General features: G+C 34.5%; 1 pseudogene across 1 annotated transcript; it reads left to right on the top strand.

Annotated features, from left to right (window-relative positions):
- The first annotated feature begins 9,180 nt into the window (after positions 1-9,180).
- Positions 9,181-18,807, top strand: LOC149184492 (putative E3 ubiquitin ligase SUD1; annotated as a pseudogene). Its single transcript, XR_016256801.1, has 10 exons — positions 9,181-9,794; positions 14,180-14,858; positions 15,028-15,813; positions 15,992-16,178; positions 16,294-16,502; positions 16,568-16,668; positions 17,173-17,330; positions 17,455-17,618; positions 17,705-17,851; positions 17,982-18,807. The product of XR_016256801.1 is annotated as a putative E3 ubiquitin ligase SUD1 (transcript).
- Positions 18,808-19,207: the final 400 nt, after the last annotated feature.

Here is a 19,207-nt window from a genome sequence, read left to right as displayed (position 1 = left end):
GATCCTTGAAATAGATCACCCTTCCACAAATATACCTGAGAATCTCTTCTCAAACAATTACCCCCTCCTGCCATATAAAACAATTACACTATAATGATGGATTCAACTAATGCAATGAGGGGAAGGACATGGATCAGGGTGCAAAAGGTCTCGTCGTTGTCTCCTCCATACTTGAGACTAATTAATATCATTCCTATGTGGTTTAGGCTACCCATTGATAATCAAGTGCCAAAATAAACGTCTTGGAAGACTTTTAAAAATAACCTTGCTATTAATTGCAAGAATCCTCACTTTGTTCCGAGTAGCTTGATTTGTTACCCTATATACTTCTACATCCTTCAAACATGATAGTAACACACTTTGGTGAAGCTTTCAACTAATTGTTAGATGTAGTGAAGTATAGAGGTCATCTTAATATTTTGTGGGGTGGTATCTTTTATCATATGCTTGATAATTACCAAAAAATCAATGAGGATAGTCAAATCACATGTTCTTATTGTATTTGCAATCTTCATGTCTTGACATAGCCAATAAACCTCCACTAACTCATTGGTTAGAATATACAAACTCTATGAATATGCAAGTTGTCTTTTGTGAGACTTTTTGAAAGCTTTTCCGGTCCAATTTCTCTAAAATTCGGTAGGAATTGATTGAAATCACAAGATTGATGGGTAACCCTTGCACAATTGAAGTGCCCTAGGGGTTTTTTAGGGTGCTAACTCCATATATACAATCAAAAAGCCAGTTTAAATAATACAAATCAAGATTTCACCTCAACATTTGCACCAGAGTCTGGCACTGGAAATTCAAAAAAGTCACACTAAAGACAACTCCATGAATATGTGGTTAAAATATTTCCTTGAATATTATGAATAACCACCCCACCCCATTCGCAAGATGTTTCCAAAAATCTTAAACTGAATGGGTTAGCTCAATCAATTTAAATTACCTAGTTTCAAGATAAACAAAACTAAAAAATTAGAAATTCCAATTTTGATAAAATTCCTTAGAATTAAAAATACATATAATATTTTTGAATTTTTAAATATTCAAATGTTAAAATATACCAAAAAATTCCATAAAAACATTTTCCATATGAAAAAAGGGAGAGATAAAAATATTCTAATTTACAAAATATAACCATCTAATGGGAAGGCATATGAAACAAGCTACATAGTAGCGAATACTTTCCGCCTAGTTTGAATATAGCTAAATAAAAATAAAATACTATGAAGATTTGGCAAAATGGAAGCCTATATAAATGCATGCAGAAACAAACCAAAACTAGAAAAAGAAGAAGATAAAGCTAGAAAAAAAAAGAAGATAAAATTATACAAGTCAAGTTATCCAACTTGTAAATTCTAAATATTTTGATAACAAATGATCAATTATTTTCTCTTTATTAATATATTCCATTTTATGCTTTTTTATTTTAAATACAAATTTTGATGATGAGTCACGATGCATTCGTGGATAACATCCAATGACCACTATTCTAGAAGCCAATGACAACTACTCAATTGTTAGTTTATGATAGGTTTTCCCATTGTAGAAAAAGAGAAGAGAAAAATTCACATAAATCAATGTGTACTTGGAATTCCTAGATGTTTAACCTAAAATTTAAAGATAGATAGTTTGTATAAGATTTTACGTATTATAAACTTGGATCAGTTTACCAAGTTAACAACATATATTTTATTTAGATTTCATACAACATTCTAATGATTGTATTAAATTTCTTTTTTGGTCTCTCTAAAATTTCTAAAATGTAATTTAAAAATGAGAAAAAACCTAAATTATACCCTAAACAAAAAACTTTATTATGCCAATATTGATTGTTGAAGATGGGCTTACATATTGTCAAATTTGAAGCAACACCATTATTGTGACTTTAATCGACAAATTTTACTCAAATTTGAAATTACTAAACAAAGAGAAGTTGTTGAATGGACCTAGATTGGTTCACACATGCAGATTTAGAAAATGTTATGGAGTTCTTACGCAAGGGAACTTTTCTGTTGGGAAAAGTTTGACAAAACATTTATATTTTAAGGGGAAGTCAAATCTATTTTCTTGCCCAGCCTCTTAGTGATTAGGGTACAAAATTGTTGGGAATATCGAAGGATGCAAAGTGATGACATGACCATATTAAATAAATAAATTAAAAGCATTAAATATTTAGTAAAGGCACTTATATGAACACAAGGTGTGCAAGGTGCTTGGGGAGAGACTGAGTGGGAGATTCGAATGTATTGAATTACCCTTTCTTTTGTGTTGTTTGCATTTAAAGCGATATAATTATGTCACACTTCCCAAAAGAAAAAATGCACAACATGGAAGTGAAAGTGATTGAGTTGAGTTGGAAAGGGCAATCACAACTATATCATCTTGGTATTCAACAAATATACCTTGCCTCCAAAAACTTTGGCAATAAAACTGAATATTTGATGATACGTCACAAAAATTAATAAATATTTGAGTGTACAATGTGATCATTGCATACAACCATTTATATGGAAAATAAATAGATTTAAAAATTATTAAAAAATAATAATATTGTATTTGTAATGTTAAGTTTGTAAAAGGATGCACATTTTTTTTTCAGTCAAATAAAAAACTAAACATAATATAGCTTGCAGTTGAAAACAAGGGAAAATGTGAATGCTCACATCAACCAGGCTAATAAAGCAAATACAGCACACTAAAGCTTTTAAAAAGGAAAATCTATACACAATGTTAAGATCTTTAGAAAATGAAGTATATGATAAAACCAAAAAATTAACTTATAATAAGACCTTAAACTTTATATTGAAATTATACTAAATTTGAATGGAATTTATACATTATATACAGATAACTATTTTATCTACTTATACTTAATATTAAACATGATAAAATATTTAACTAATACACAATAAAGAAAACTCAATGAAATGATAGCTAATTTTTGGTAGAGATTATTAATAATAACCTATATTGATATGTAAGAAAACAATTTTTTCACACAACTAAAAATCAATTTATAATAATAAAATATTAGTTTTATGTTTCAATCATGTTAAATATAAATTGAATTTATGTATTATTTCAAATATTTTATTTTTTATTTTTTTTATATGATGAAGTCGCATGGGGTAGCTCAAGTGACAGTGGCCGTGAAAAATGAAGTCTCACCGAACGAAAGTCTTGGGTTCAAATTTGGGCTACCCTTCCCCCGTAGCAGGATGTGTAATGGACATGAAAATCAGAGAGTCCTACCAAGCTTACAAAAAAAAAATATTATATATGATGAAATATTTAAAATAAAAAATTGAAAATCATGCATAATAAGGATAACTCAATGGAATGATAGCAACATTTTTTCTAAGTACAATTAGTGATATAAATGATTTTTTTAAGAGATTAGAGAACCAAAAAAATATTTGTTTTTAGTAAACAAATCAAACACAAACATCAAGTAAAGTTATATAATAAAATGGATAAAATATATTTCTAATAATATATTTTTAAAAATCCAAAAGTTATCTTGCATGCCACGTAATATGTTATCTTGCATGGCACGATAATATGAATTTTTCATGTACATTATTCATCACGTATAATATGTAAAATTAGTCACTAACCAAAGCAATTACTCAATCCCAGTAACAACGTATATCACAATACTCCAATGATAATTTATTAGTAAATATCTTTTGTGAGAAGTATAAAAATGCGAGTTGGAAATAATAAAGCTATGAACCAGTCAATAACTAATTAACTAATTAGTGTTCAACATCTTTGGTAATTTAGTAATAAATGCAAGTAGATTTGTATTTTCCAGCCGAATACCAAATGGAAGCAAAGGGTTTTATTTAAGTGTTTTTATTGGTCTGAGCTTATTGGTGCAGAGATGCACATATATATTATAAATCTTATAGTGTTCCATGCAATTCATTCTTATTTGTCATCACTATAGAATAAGAAGCTAAAGAATTGAACCAATAATATTTTAAATAAATGAATTTAAATATTGTTTAAAAATAATAAATTTTAATTGATAATGTTAAATTTTAGATATGTTTCAAATATTTTTCGTAAAAAAAACTAATAGCTAATTAATATAAAACTAAACACAATACAGATATAATAATTTTATACTTTCATACATATACATAAAATTTGAAATCCATAACTCACATGGGACACATTCAAAGCTAATCCATAAGAAAGCCTAGCCTCTCTCCTTTCGTTGTGACTTACTATTCATTATTTTCTTAGAATTAACACAAAGATAATATATATGGGTTTTGAAACCCATAACTCACCCCGGACACATTCAAAGCTAATCCATAAGAAAGCGTAGCCTTTCCTTTCGCTTTGTCTTACTCCTCATGACATTCTTAGGCTTAAGTAACACCAAGATAATATATAAGGAAGCTTATGCTGAGGTTTTCAAATTTGGGAAATAAGTCACTCAATATTAAGTATGTTTATGAGTTTTTAGAACTCAAGCCAAGACCAATTAATTAGGATATAGGTTTTTAATTAAAATATGTCATCTGGATATTTAGTGAGGTATTTATGTTATTATTAGAATTTAATTGTAGGCAGAATTATAATAATGTATAACTATAATTATTATAAGTTGATGAATGACTAATATTTATTGTAGGTGAATATAAGCTTTTAATTAAAATATTAAATCATGGCATTTGGTAAATATCTATGTAATTTATAAAAAATCAGTTTATAGAGTTATATGTGGAGTTATAGCGATGGATAAGCATAAAAGAGAAGGTGGTGATTGAACATATCCCTATGGGTATGGGTCTCCATATCCTTATCGATATGGGTTTTTAACCAAATATCCAGAGAAAGGCATTCAAAAAAGTGCCCATGTCATTTGTAGAAAGTCAACCGTTAGAGATGTATGTGGAGTTGCAGTAATGCATGAGCAATATAGGTTGAATCAAACTCAAGATAAACTACATATGTATACTAATCCTTAACCAAAATATCAAATGAGGGCATTTGATAAGATACCCACACCATTGGTAGAAATGTAACCCATATAGTTGTATGTGGAGTTGTAGCAATGAGTGAGCACCATGGGTAGATTGAACTCAAGATCAACTCGTGGAAATGGGTCTTTTACAAAATCCTAAATGATGCATTCGACAAGGTGCCCATGTCATTAGTAAAAATCAACCCATGGAATTGTAATAATGCATGAACACTATGGAAGTGAGTGGGGATAGAACTCAAGACGTTGAATACATATATGGATCATTGACCAAAATGTAAGACATGGACATCTATTAGCATAATTGTATTCATCAAGATATATGGAAAGTTGTAGCGATGCATAGGCACTATGGTGGATTGAACTCAATACCAACCATGTGTGGATATGGGCCCTTAGTAAAATGCCCGGTTAGGTAATTTCTGCAAGGAACCATGTCATTGGTAGAAATTCAACTCTTGCAGTTGGACGTCGAGTTTAACAATGAACGAACATTACAATGTAGATTGAACTTAAGATCAACTATTTTTGGATATTAGTTCTTAACCAAATAGTAGATAATTTGACAAAGTACACACATATATGAACTTGTAGTGATGCACAAGTTTTACAAGGTGAATCAAACTTGAGATCAATTATTTATGGGTATTGGTCCTCAATCAAAATACTAGATCGAGGCATTGGACAAAGCATCCATGTCATTATTAGAAATTAAAAAAAAGACTTGTAATGTTGCGCAAACATTGCGAGGATGGGGGATTGAACTCAAGACCTACTGTGTATGGATATGGAGTCTTTAACCAAAATGTGAGACATGGACATTTCAGTAATGTACACACATCATTGGTAAAAATTGAATCCATGGAGTTATAGTGATACGCGAGCACCACATAATGGATTGAGCTCAAGATTACTACATGTGGATATGAGTAATTAACAAAATGTAGATCGAACTCAATACTAACTACATGCGTATATGATCCTTTAACAAAACGTCTAACCAAAGTGTTGATACAAATTCAACCCACGGAATTTATATGGAATTATGGCATTGAATGGCCACATCAAGGTGGATTGAATTCAAGACCAATTCTTTTGGAGATGAGTTCTTAACCAACATCCCAGATTAGGGAAATTGGCTAAGATACCCATCTCCTCCATCAAAGTTCAACCCATAGAATTTTCACATAGCATTATAATGTGCAAAAGCATCACAAGGATCAAAATGAAGACTAATTACATGTAGATATGGGTCATTAACCAAAATCCCAAACTACAATATTTAATTATGGACTCATGTCATGAGTAAAAATACAACTCATGGAGTCAATGTGGTGATGTACGACTAATGTACATGATTGAACTCAAAACTCCAAAGCTTTTTGGATATGGTGTTTAACCAAATTGCCAAATAAGACATTTGAAAACATGTTTGTGTTCTTGGTAGAAATTCAACCTATTGTAGTTAAGAATGGAGATGTTGGGATTTCCTTTTTAAAATTTTTAGTTTTTCGAATGTGGCAAAACATACCATAACTTGTCTGTCAACTAAAAGTTAGGATAACCATCACTTGATGTTGTCCACAAAATTTTTAGGATAACCATCACTTGATGCTATCCACAAAATGTTTTGGATAACCATCACTTGACGCTATCCACAAAATGTGTTACTCATTACCGTTATTCAAGGAAAAACAAGCAGTTTGAAATGATCCAGTAGTGGTTCATAAGTGGGTAGATTTCTTCCCAAATGCCTCTAATTCTTGGGTTGTTAAACTATTTCCTTACATTCAAGGAAGATGAATACTTAGTCAATTAAAATTGATTTTAAATCTCACTCTAAAACCAAAAAACTACCTTAACTTAAATAATATAATAAAAAACTAATATTTCTAATGATCATTACTAAATCTACCTCCAATAAAACTATGCACATAAAATCTAACTTAATATGAGACACTTTACAATTTAACTTCTTTCTTACAACAAAATAAACATTTATGATGAAATTTTTTAAGGATAGAAGTTTATTTTAAAGAGGGAAAATTCTAAAGATAGAAGTTTATTTTAAAGTTTAGAATATTTGTAAAATATTTAAAAAGACAAATATTTAAGGTTTAAAGAAAAATTGTAAAATATTTAATAATATTTTTTTCTAATTTTTCTTTTTAGGAAAAATATAATTTTATAGTATAATATTTGAGCTAATTATTTTGAGAAAAGCTATTTGGGATCTATATTGATGAGTTGGAAGCACTTCTACACCAGCATATCTAGGACACCGATGGCTGCCTTCTTCAACAAGTTCTGATATCTATTCTACTCTTTGCTAACGACGTGGTCCTCCTCTCCTCACCCCCAGAAGGATTACAAAGGCAGTTGGATGCCTTAGCTCTGTTTTGTGATCATCAACAATTGATGGTTAACTTGGGCAAAACCAAGGTCATGATCTTCAAAGGGGTGAAGAAAACCTCAGACCTTCACTTTCTATTTAGAGGGGAGGAGATTGAGATCGCCAACACATATACTTACTTGGGGGTGCATTCTAAGGTCGTCGCTTTAGTTTGCGACTAGTGCTTCAGCCTCGGATCAACAAAGGATATGGATCCTTAGCTCTTCTTGAGAGACAATGCTTTCGACATCACTTCCAGGACATCTCGTCCAAGATGAGCCTCATGGATACCTTGATCCATCCCACTGTTCTATATGGCTCAAAGATTTGGGGACTATCTTTACTTGAGTCAGAATGGGCTTCAGCTAAGAGAGTCCAGATTCTTCCTCTTCGTCACATCATTAGGTGCAAACTAATAGTGCCGCTACACATCATCCTTACAGAGTTTGGAGCTCAGCCCTTTCGGCTTGAGACGGTCTTCACATTGGTTTCATTCTTGCATCGTGTATAGGGCTTGGCAGACTCGATAAAGAGTAGGGACCGATATCCTTACTTGGCATATTGCTCTTCTGAGACTATTGCTTGTTCTACTCCCTCAGGCTGAGCCAGATGTTGGTTTACAAGATTTTCAAATCTCTTAGAGTCAGTGGGAAGTCAATTGGATCGTTTCCCTCCTTTCCGATATTCCTTAAATGCTCTTGGTCACCTTTTACCTACTAAATAGGAGCTAAACAAGATCATCAGGGAGGACATCTACAGACAGTTCGTCCAGGTCACCTGGGTCAATCCTCCAAGAGGGTTGCGCCCAAAGATGGCCTTCTACGCTAAGCACTTCTTGGAGTTAAGAGACGGGCTCATTGTTTGACCCCAGTGTACGTTTCACCACTGGATGCATGCTCTTCGCATTCCTCTAGGCCAGTTTAGAGTAGGTTCTCATAGACTTCGGGTAGAGACGAACCACCAGGTGGATAGACTAGACAGACTCAGCCAGGTATGTCATTTACAGGAAGTGGAGACCAAGGTGCACTTCATTCTTGGATGCCTTGCCTACTACGAGATCAGAGGAAGGTTTCATTGCTTGTTCAGAGATTCTTGAACCCTCACCAAATTTTTCAGGGATCCTAATCAGATATGTTTGGCCCTATATATGCAGGAGGCTCTTAGGTTCCAAGCGCATATTCTTCAGCCTCCCATCAGACCATACCCCACACAGAGGATCGCGACATTTCTTAGGGTACTACCTTCAGACAGGGGCACCAAGAGATTAATTGATACTAGTATGTATCCAGACTCTAGATCAGTGAGGATCCGTGGGACCTCACCCTAAAATCTTAGCAACAGTTCCGTCTCAGGTCCATTCTTGGGAGACGGATTAGGTCCTCCAGTATTCAACAGCGTGTGAACTCCCCAGGAAACAATTTAGTGGATAGTCTGCACTTGCCATCAGCTCTTCATCGGACCAACAAACTTTGTTGAGTTTCTTTAGCGTTATTCATTCAGCCTCAGATGTTAGGAGAGATGGGTCTGATCCTAAGACCCATTAGCTCCTAGATTTTCTCTGCTAGGGCCAAATAGTCCCTTTGACCTACTTTATGGTCATTAATTAAACATAAATATAATTATCTTACAGAAAATTAACCATATGCGCCTTTGATATATCAAAGTAATAATTAAATTCTTGGCCAATAAATAGAAAATGAGGATATCTAATTTTGTGCGAAATGATGAATATTGCATATAATTTAATTCTGACTGGTCAATCCAGGGAGTTCAAGTGGGATCTTCACGGAGAGGAAAGAACAGTCTCCGTTTCCTATTTGATGGAAGTTTCCGGGGAATCATCCATGTTCTTAATTCTTTATAATTTTCCCGTTGACCGCCTCTAACATCTTTTCTTCTAATAAGACCAGGCCATAGCTTTGAGGTTCTATTTATTATTTGGATGGCAGATTGGATTTGCCCCTCGGAGAGGGTTAGGCCTTTTATTTTTCAGATCAGTCGCATTCGGTAAGGAGTTATCAGAATAGCTGGCGGTTTTGGGTTTTCTTTTTGGTGAAATAGCCATACAGTTTTGGTGAATTATTGAAGGGGCTATTTCGCTGCCCAGCTTCCATGGAAATTGCGGCTGAAGAGCCCCAGCAGGAACGGCCTGCGACTTGGGGACCTGATGGGATGGGACTCCAACCCTCGACTTCGGCATCGGACTCGTCTCCTCAGAGTCTCAATTCCTTTGACGAAACAGCGGAGGAGGACGAAGATGTTTGTCGAATATGCAGAACGTCTGGAGACTTGGAGAATCCTCTGTTTTACCCGTGTGCATGCAGTGGAAGCATCAGATATGTTCATCAGGATTGCCTTCTTCAGTGGCTCAATCACAGCAACGCGCGGCAGTGTGAGGTATGTTAGACACTCAATCCAAATACCTGGCATTTAATTTCCTCACAGACAAATATTTTGTTGGGTTTTGCACTTGCCCATTTGAGTTCCATAGACATTTTGGTGGGTGGACGGGGTTTCCTGGAAATAGAAATATATATTGAAGCCCTCATTTGCTGCGCAATTTTTATATCTGTAATGTTGTGACCTGTTACTCTGTCTCAATTTGAATAAAATAAAATACATTGCCTAAACTAATTGGTTGGGTATGGCATTTATCTATGTTTTTTCTATAGTCCACTTGGTTTTCATAGACATGTTCTTGTGGGTAAGTGAGGCTGTTTGGTGTAAATAGCAATAGATATTGGAACCCTAATTAACGAAACAAATGAGGGTTTCTGCGAGCTTGTGAACTGTTACTTTCTCATTTTGAATGGAATTAAGTGAGTTCATCTAAATCAATTGGCTGGTTATGGCATATATATTTATAGGTTTGCATAATGGCACGTGATCATAGTCACACGTCCCGGTAACAGCTTGCCAAGCCGAAAAGGAAGAGTTAATTTGGCAACACCAAAACTCGGCAATAGCTCAGACTTAAAAATTCAGACAACATAAACTCAAAATAGGGGACAAAAACTTTGCAAACTCAGCAATAACTTGGAAGTTTGAAAATGTTGGCTTGGCATATGAGTTGACTTGCTGAGTACTCACGGAGCCTGTGATACGTTTAATTAATGCTGCAAGTGATCCGATATTGACTGGCAAGAGTTGATTGAACTGATTATCTCCATTTGGCAAATGAGACAAATTAACCACGATGATGCTACCTAGTCCTAGATCATGCCCAAGAAATATTGAAATAGAAAAAGGTATCAATATACTTGAAGGGAAAATAATCATATGGAATATGGCATAGAAGTTCAGGAAAACTTATGGAACTTTAAACACCAACATGGAGATGGCATGTACTTCTCTAAAATATCTTTGAGAAAACATAATCCACTGGTTATCTGAGCTTTGCTCAAAAGGGATGACTTACCTTATGAACTAGAAGAACAATAAAATTAAGGTTTATGCTCTACTTTAATATATTTGTGAAATTTCAGTGAATATGGTCATATATACTTTTGTGTTCAAGTCGTAAGGCCATTTATCATGAAATGGGAATTTACCTCAATTGTAGATTTGTCCAATGTAGCTTAGTGGTAGAGAAGCTTATAGGCTTAAGGCAGATCCATGTTTTGATTCATAGCCTTTCTAGTTTCAATATGGTATTAGAGCTAGGTGACTAGGAGGTATTACCTTGACATGGAGTGTTGGATGTGGTAATCCACACTTGTACAACAAATTATTACTTATTATGAAATGTGTATGTGGCTTAGTGGTAAAATAATTTTCTACATGGGGGTTGTGTGTATCTCAGTGGAAGATGAGCATACTGGCTAGGGGTAGGCCCTAGGTTCAATCCCCAACCTTTCCAGTGTCAAAGATATGTGGCTAAGAGAGTCCTAACCCAAAGTGTGGGTTAAGGGTGACTCTTAGTGGTAGAATGAATTTCTAGCGGGGGGTAAGCCCTGCATGTATGTCAGTGGTATAGGAGTCTACTGGCCAGGGGCAGCTCCTTGGTTCAAACCCCAACCTTTCTAGTTTTCAACATTGTATCAGAGGTATTGTGTAGGTTGGGGGAGAGTGTTGGGTGTGGCAATCTGAGCTTCTATAATGAACTGCTAAGGGTGTCTGCCATGAAAGGGATAGAGAATTGCATTGGTCAGGGGTAGATCACTGGTTTGATTCCTAGATGGCTATGTTACCGGATCCGTCAAGCCTGATGGCCGGATCCGCGGATCCCCAGATCAGAGACGGATCTGGATCCGGATCCATAGAGATCCGCCCGTCTTCTCTCTGTGTGTAAATACCGTATGTCAGAAAAAATTTCTCTCGGTGGGTAAAAACCTGTAATTCAACACAAAATTTCTAAACAGAAATATCAACGCAAGTCAATTTCGAATGTTAAGAAATGGATTAGAAATCCCAACGCGAAAATACACTAAGTTGTTGGACGTCATAAAATTTATTATTTTTACATTGAAGTGTATTATTTTTAATACAATATATTATAAACTTTAATTCAAGTGAATGAAGCTAATTGTAAGAACGAGCGGATATGAAGTCCGAGAGGGTGTTGGCGGCCCACAATTTATTATTTCTATGTTGACCGTATTATAAACTTTAATACAAAGATATATTATAAACTTTATATTATTTAATACAAATACATATTATAAACTTTAATACATGTGACGTCAAGATTATAATCTACTTGTATTTATTAAGATATTTTATTTAAAGTTTAAAAAGTAAGTTATGTTTTAACAAATTTTCAAGTTTAAAAATAGTTTTTCTAAAATAAGTTTAATAATTTGCTTAATATAAATAATTATAACTAATAATTAATGTTTAAATATTTATAAATGATGCATTAATTATATTATGATTAATTTAATAATTATTTTTAAAGTATTATACTGAATTGATATATTTAAAAATTTCTATTGTTTTTTTTTTATTATATAAATGTAATTAATATTTATAAATGATACCTTAAGATTATTTATATAATAATTATTTATTATATATAAAAATTACATATTGAAAATTTATGTTTTTAATTTTATATTTATATAAATTTTAATTTTAAAAATTATAAAATATTTTATATTTGCTTGTACTTGCCGTTTCCGGATCCTGGCTTTTCAAAAAACTGGCGGATCCGTATCCGAATCCGGATCCGGATCCGTATCCTGGTAACTTAGCTAGATGGCCTAGTTTTTAGCATCACATCAGAGCTAAGTGGCTTAGATGCATTAGCTATAGTGTCTTAAGAGGAGTGTTGGATATGGAAATTCACACTTCTATGATGAATTGTTAATTGTGCCCACTATAAAATGGACATGTAGTTTAGTAGTAGAGTACCCTACTGGCTGGTAGAGCAGCTCATTAGTTGGAAATGTGCAACTGCCTTAAGTTTGAATCCTAGTTTGCCTAGTTTTCAACATGGCATGAGAGCTTGGTGGCTAGGGCTCCTTGGATTATGTTTTGCTTGAGGCATAGTGTTGGATTTGGAAAACCACACTTATAGAGAAACTCAGTAAGGGTGCTTAACATGAAAGTGGAATGGAGCTTAGTGGTGGAGAAACCCTCTAATAGGGCGTAGCTTTGTCTGATGCCTCTATTTTCCAATTTTTAACTTAGTATTAGATCTAGGTGGCTAGGAAGCCTCATCTATATGCCTTGAGGAGTGCTTGATGTGGCATGTCAAAAATGTCTACATCAAACCATTAAAGGTGCCCTTCATGAAAGGGGTATGTAGCTCAGTGGTAGAGAAGCTTGTTGGCTTTGGGTAGGTACTCAGTTGAATTCGTAATCAAATTAGCTCTAATACATATAAAAAATGATAAATATTTGTAAATTGTCTATGATTATTTTAAAACAAGAAACATAATATGGTGAGGTCCAACAAAAATTTAAAAAAAGGTTGTATAGAAAAAGTGTGCAGCGAATACACCATGACCATGTTATAGAGTGGGGGGAAACAAGGTATAATTAAAAAAATATATGAAATGGAAATTTGAATTTCTATATTTGTTAATTTTGGTTCATTATAAATATGTTAGTTCAATGAGTCAGTAGTAACAGGCTAACAATTAACAACTCTATCATCTCTCGCCTTGAGAGACCAAACTTATGGTAGAGAAAATTTGGAGTGTATTCGGTTGTTAAAGGTTTTTAAAGTGTTCAAAGTGATCCTGATGTTGGATGCACAACATGTTCTTTTGTTAGGAATTTGTAATTTAATTAGATAATATTGAGAGTTAAAACAGAAAATTTATACTGTGTCTGTTGAACAGTGGAATGATGTTCCTGCACAGTTATGTATTAGAATCTGCTCAAGAAAGTTGAGGCTTAAGAATTTACGTTTTATTTTTCATCTTTTGCGAGGGTAGGTTGTAGTCAAGGGTGAGGTATTTTGTTGAGTTTCTTTTGGTTTGATGAGGAAAATTATTCCTTTGAGTACTAGTGGTCTCTAGCTTCTCTTACAGTGTTGTTACCAACCTTTTGACATTATCATGAGTTCATCCTTGATAACTGGCATATTTTGTTTAATTTTTTAGAAAAGTTTAGAGTCTTATTTGTGTAGTCCCTTTTGGAATATAGGTCAATAGTGAAATAGGTTTTACATTCTCCTTTAAGATTGCAGCTATATTTTAATGCAGAATTGAACCACTTTTTGTTGTTGGGTATTGGCATAAACGTTTGGTTGAGTGTAATACTTTTATGTTGTATTCTTGTATCATTATAGTGTTATTTTCTTCTGATCTATTTTGTTGGATATTTATGTGCAGGTCTGCAACCACCCCTTCCTTTTTTCTCCTATTTATGCTGAAAATGCACCATCAAGATTACCTTTCAGAGAGGTTTTACTTGGCACAGCAGCAAAAGCATGGCATGGCTTGCACTTCATTTTGCGGCTTTCCTTTGTACTTTCTATATGGCTCATCTTTATACCATTCATAAATTTCTGGATCTGGCAGCTGTCTTTTGTGAGGAGCCTTGGGGAGGCTGAGAAACTGTTTCTGAGTCGTATCTCCAAGACACATATTTCTCCTGCTCTTTTGTTTACAGATTGTTTGCATGGATTCCTTATGTCAGCTTTAATTGTTTTTATATTTTTGTGTGCAACCTCTCTGCGCGAGTTCTTTAGACATCTTCGTGAAATTGAGAGGCCAAATCCTGAGAGGGAAGATGATGGCATCAACAGGCAAAATGGGGAAAGAGCAGGAAGGCGTCTACCTGTACCAGATGGAGCTGGCCAGGAAAACGTTGGTGCAGGGCAATTGATTAGGAGAAATGCACAAAATGTAGCGGCTCGTGTGGAAATGCAAGCGGCACGACTTGAGGCACATGTTGAGCAAATGTTTGATGGTGGAGATGATGCGGATGGTATTGAGGATGTGCCATTTGATGAACTTGTGGGGATGCAAGGTCCTGTGTTTCATTTGATTGAAAATGGAATAACAGTGAGTCCATTTCCCTTATGAGAAGGTTGTTAAATTTAATTCTTTTGGGAAAGTTTACATGTCCCATTAAATTTCATATATTTCCCCTATATGATTTAGATTTTTTTAAATGACAATTTTCTTTGCTTAGCATTTTTGGTTAAATAATTTTGTTGAGATGTTTACCTTGCAAGTGTTGGCTAGTAACATGATATTTCTTGGTGTTGTAATATTTCTACCTTTTCAACTAGGACGGAAAGTTCTTTCCATTACATCTCAACTTGTCGTCACTACATCTAGTGCATTACTTACACCAGGAATGTCTAGTGCTTCAGGGTTAGATTTGGCTCTCTTCAACATCACTTTAAAGAATATTCTCGATTCAGTTGAAAATATGTCAACAAGTGCCTTGACCAAGGAGTTTCTTCAAAGGAATATGAGCACTGGTGTCCTTCAATCTGACAGTGGTTCAAATTTTACTAAAACTGGGGGATCAGTGGAAGTATTGACAAAAGCCTTTCTTTCTTCTTTACGAGTTTCTTATCTGCAACTCTTTCTATTAGTTACATGGTTATTTTTCTTTATGTTTTATGTTATCTTGGCTTAATAACCTTGATATGCTACAATAAAGGTGAGCCTTTGACAGTGAGTAGGATCTATTGTATAGCTTCGGTGGCACAGGTTTCTACTCCTCTTGCAAGGTTGTTGCTATCTAGAGGAAAATACTTTTTCACCATGGTGAATGTTTCTTTTCTTTCATTAGTGGAGATTGGATTTTTACCTTTATTATGTGGTTGGTGGTTGGATGTGTCCACCATTAGAATGCCTGGAACAACATTGTCTCATAGGGTGGGATTTTCCTGGGAGTCACATTTAAGAAGTTCATTCCTTCACTGGCTTGTTTGGATTTTGTATATGTTACAAATAAACATCTTTGTCAACCTTCTTTGAGAGGTTTTCTCATTCTCTCTAAGGAAATTGTGTTCTTCATGGTGTAATTTTGTAGCAGAAGTTAAATTTATTTACTTTTAATTTTTATGTAGATGTCTTTGCATCGTGCAAAAAGACTGATGCATTGTGATTAACACTATATTACATATTTCAAGTATCAAATAACATTCTTGTTTGATTTATTAATCAACAAGTACTTCATCCTAGTGTCATATACTTTCTCATAAATCCTACTGATCGAAACTATAATCCATTCCAAGATCTCATTAATGATCTAATACATAAACATGCACGAAGGATCTTGTTGTTTATGGAAGATTGATTGTCTTTTTCATATTCCTACCAATCAAACTTGCAATGTTTTTTTCTCCTTCCCTATACCATTTGGATACATCGTATGTTGATAAGTAAATTTAAAATATGTTTTGTTAGTTAGTATTATTGGTTGCTGGTTAATGTGAGTTTATTTCATCAAATAGCTTTGACTTGTTAATTTTGAATTTGTTGTATGATGTCAGATCCATTTACAGAGATCCCAATAGACATGTTTTTTTTTCATATCTATATTCCATTTTCCATTGATAACTTCAGGCCACAAGAAACTTTTAAGACTGTTCTTTTCCACTGGTTTTCTGTTACTGGTTGGATGCTTGGATTGTCTGACTTCCTCTTGCCAAACCCCGAGGACGAGAATGGTCAAGATGGTTTGAATGGTCAATAAAGAATATGGGTAAGGTTACAAGATGTTCATCGTCATCATTTCCAAGAATAGAATCACCATAGATTAGACTTCCTGTTGCCAGGATTGCTGGGAGGATGGTACATGAAAATGAGGGTGCGACTTTTGAAGAGAATGATGGAGATGAACAAGATGATTCAAAAGAGTAGGTTTTTTCCCTCTGAACATCCTTTTAAAAATTAGTTCATTTATTTTTTGTCTAAAATATTATGAGGATCCTATTTTGCAGCAATGGACATCCTTAACTAAAGATCAAATTTTCTAGAAACTGAATATGTAGGAATTATTTGCTGACAAGAATGTACTTGCAGAATGCCCAAGGAGTTTCCGTAATGTTTTTAGCTTTAGTTATAGTCCAATCTTTCTTATTTTCAAATCTGATCTTCTGTGCTTTATTCTGAAGTTTAAAGGGGTTACGGTGGCATCTCTCTATTTAGTAATTGCGGATATTTAGTAATTCTTTGTTTGCTTAAAGAATTTCCAGTGCTTTCTTCTAAAGCTTGAGGGAAATAAAGAGATGCATGTTACATTGTGTTAATATATTAACCTGAAGATTCTTCCCGTTTCATTTGTTTGAGTTGTTGGGGAAGAAAAATGATTTATTTCCTCAGAAAGTGGTTGATTTTTGAGTATTCATTCATGACAACAGATATAAATTTGCTATCTGCATTGTATTGCTGCTATTTGGGGCATGGTTAACCATGCTCTGCTTCAGCTCAGCAATGTTTGTGATACCTATTTCGTTAGGGCGGGCAATGTTTGCTTCAATTCCACGGCTTCCAATTACCCATGGCATTAAGTGCAACGGTAAGTAGCATTTTAAAATTCTGTAAAGATTTGATGGAGTTTGGCTAATTTTTGTCTTGAATTAATGTGGTGTTCCTTTCGGTTAATGAATTATTTCTTTCTCCTTGCTTTATTGTAATTTCAGATCTTTATGCCTTCAATATCGGATGTTATGTCATTTGGGCTGCGGCAGCTGGAGTTGGATATTTAGTAGACTATTTGAGAGTTCACAGCTTCAGAGTTCTTTTCATGCAGTTCATAAAATGGTCTTTAATAGTTCTGAAAAGTTGTATTCTTCTATCATTATGGGTGAGTTTTTGTAGATATTTTGTACAGAATGTATTTTTTTAAAGTTTCTTATTTCTAAATAAATGGGTCGTGACATTTTATTTCAGATCATCGTGATACCTGTTTTCATCGGACTTTTGTTTGATCTTCTGGTGGTAGTCCCTTTGCGGGTTCCTGTGGATGAAAGTCCCGTGTTTATTCTCTATCAGGATTGGGCTTTTGGGCTTATATTTCTCAAGATATGGACAAAATTGGTACACCTCCCTTTATTCCATTTTGTTTAATTAGGGGACAGTAATGAGAACTTGAGAGTTTGTATTGTGTCTGTATTGTTTTTATTTATGAGGCATTGTACTTATGCAAACAGCTGTGTTGTATGTGCAGGTATTGCTCGGTCAAATGGCACCCCTTACAGATGACAGCTGGCGAATAAAGTTCGAGCAAGTCAAAGCAGACGGGTTTTCTCGCTTACGTGGATTATGGGTGCTTCGCGAAATTCTGTCACCAATACTCGTAAAGCTTTTGACAGCACTCTGTGTGCCATATGTCTTTGCTCGTGGTTTGTTCCCTCTTTTGGGATACTCTCTTATTGTAAATTCTGCAGTTTATCGATTTGCCTGGTCTGGATGCCTTGTGCTGGGGTTGTTATGGTATTGGATTAGAAAGCTTCATCAGTGGTTTATGGATCTTCACAACTCTATCCGAGATGATAGATATCTGATAGGGAGGAGATTACACAACTTTAGAGAAGAGAAGAAGATAGAGGAGGGAAGCAATGGTAATCCGTCACAAGCTGGGGGAGAGGTGTCAGCAGATGAGCCTTTAATAGCTGCTGACGATGGCAATTTTGCTTCTGAAAATACTGAAGAAACTTTCCTGCCAATGATTGAGAGTTCGAGTTCCAGTTCCAATTCCAGTTTTTTAGGGAGACATGGAGAAGCTGGAGCAAGTTTAAGGCAAAGACTCCCGAATACCACTTCTGAGTAGTTTTCCTGGTGGGTCCTTCCAAGATATAATTCACTTTGAATGTTGCTAGATCGTTATCCTCCCAACGATCACCAAATTATTGGTTGTATCATGTAACTGTCATAATCAGTTTTCTGGGTGTTGGGCAAATTTTACAGCTCCAATGGAGTGCAATCTTGTTGTGAATAACAGGAACATTTGAAAATAGATAATTATACATTGTTCCATCACCAAAGTCGCAAAAGGCTTCTGTTAGCTTTGCTGTCATATTTATTCATGTTATGCTACAAAAAGCATTTTGCATTTGCTGACCTGTTGCCTTGGATGCTTCCTTGAGTTCAATATATCAAAGCATATATGCATGCTTATCTAACAACAGAATTCTACAGTAATAGTCTTTTTCTAGGTCAGGCATGAGATTTATTTCCTTGTCCCTAGAAACATTTTTCATTTGGCATTCAGCCCCGTTTGGAACATGTCACTGGATGGGATAATGTCTGTTTGTTGTAAAAGGTTGTATGGCTAAATGTTACAGGTATAATTTGAGTAGGCCTAACATCACAGGTTCAATACAAGGTTGTATGGCTAAATGTTACAGGTATAATTTGGGTAGGCCTAACATCACAGGTTCAATACAAGGTTGT

The sequence above is a fragment of the Pinus tabuliformis genome, chromosome 3_2 (genome assembly GCF_031772625.1).
Source record: "Pinus tabuliformis cultivar Carrire ecotype Pingquan chromosome 3_2, CPIR1, whole genome shotgun sequence".
In the NCBI taxonomy this organism is placed as follows: Eukaryota; Viridiplantae; Streptophyta; class Pinopsida; order Pinales; family Pinaceae; genus Pinus; species Pinus tabuliformis.
Note: the sequence above shows the minus strand (reverse complement) of the source record. Positions and strands in the feature narration are given on the sequence as shown.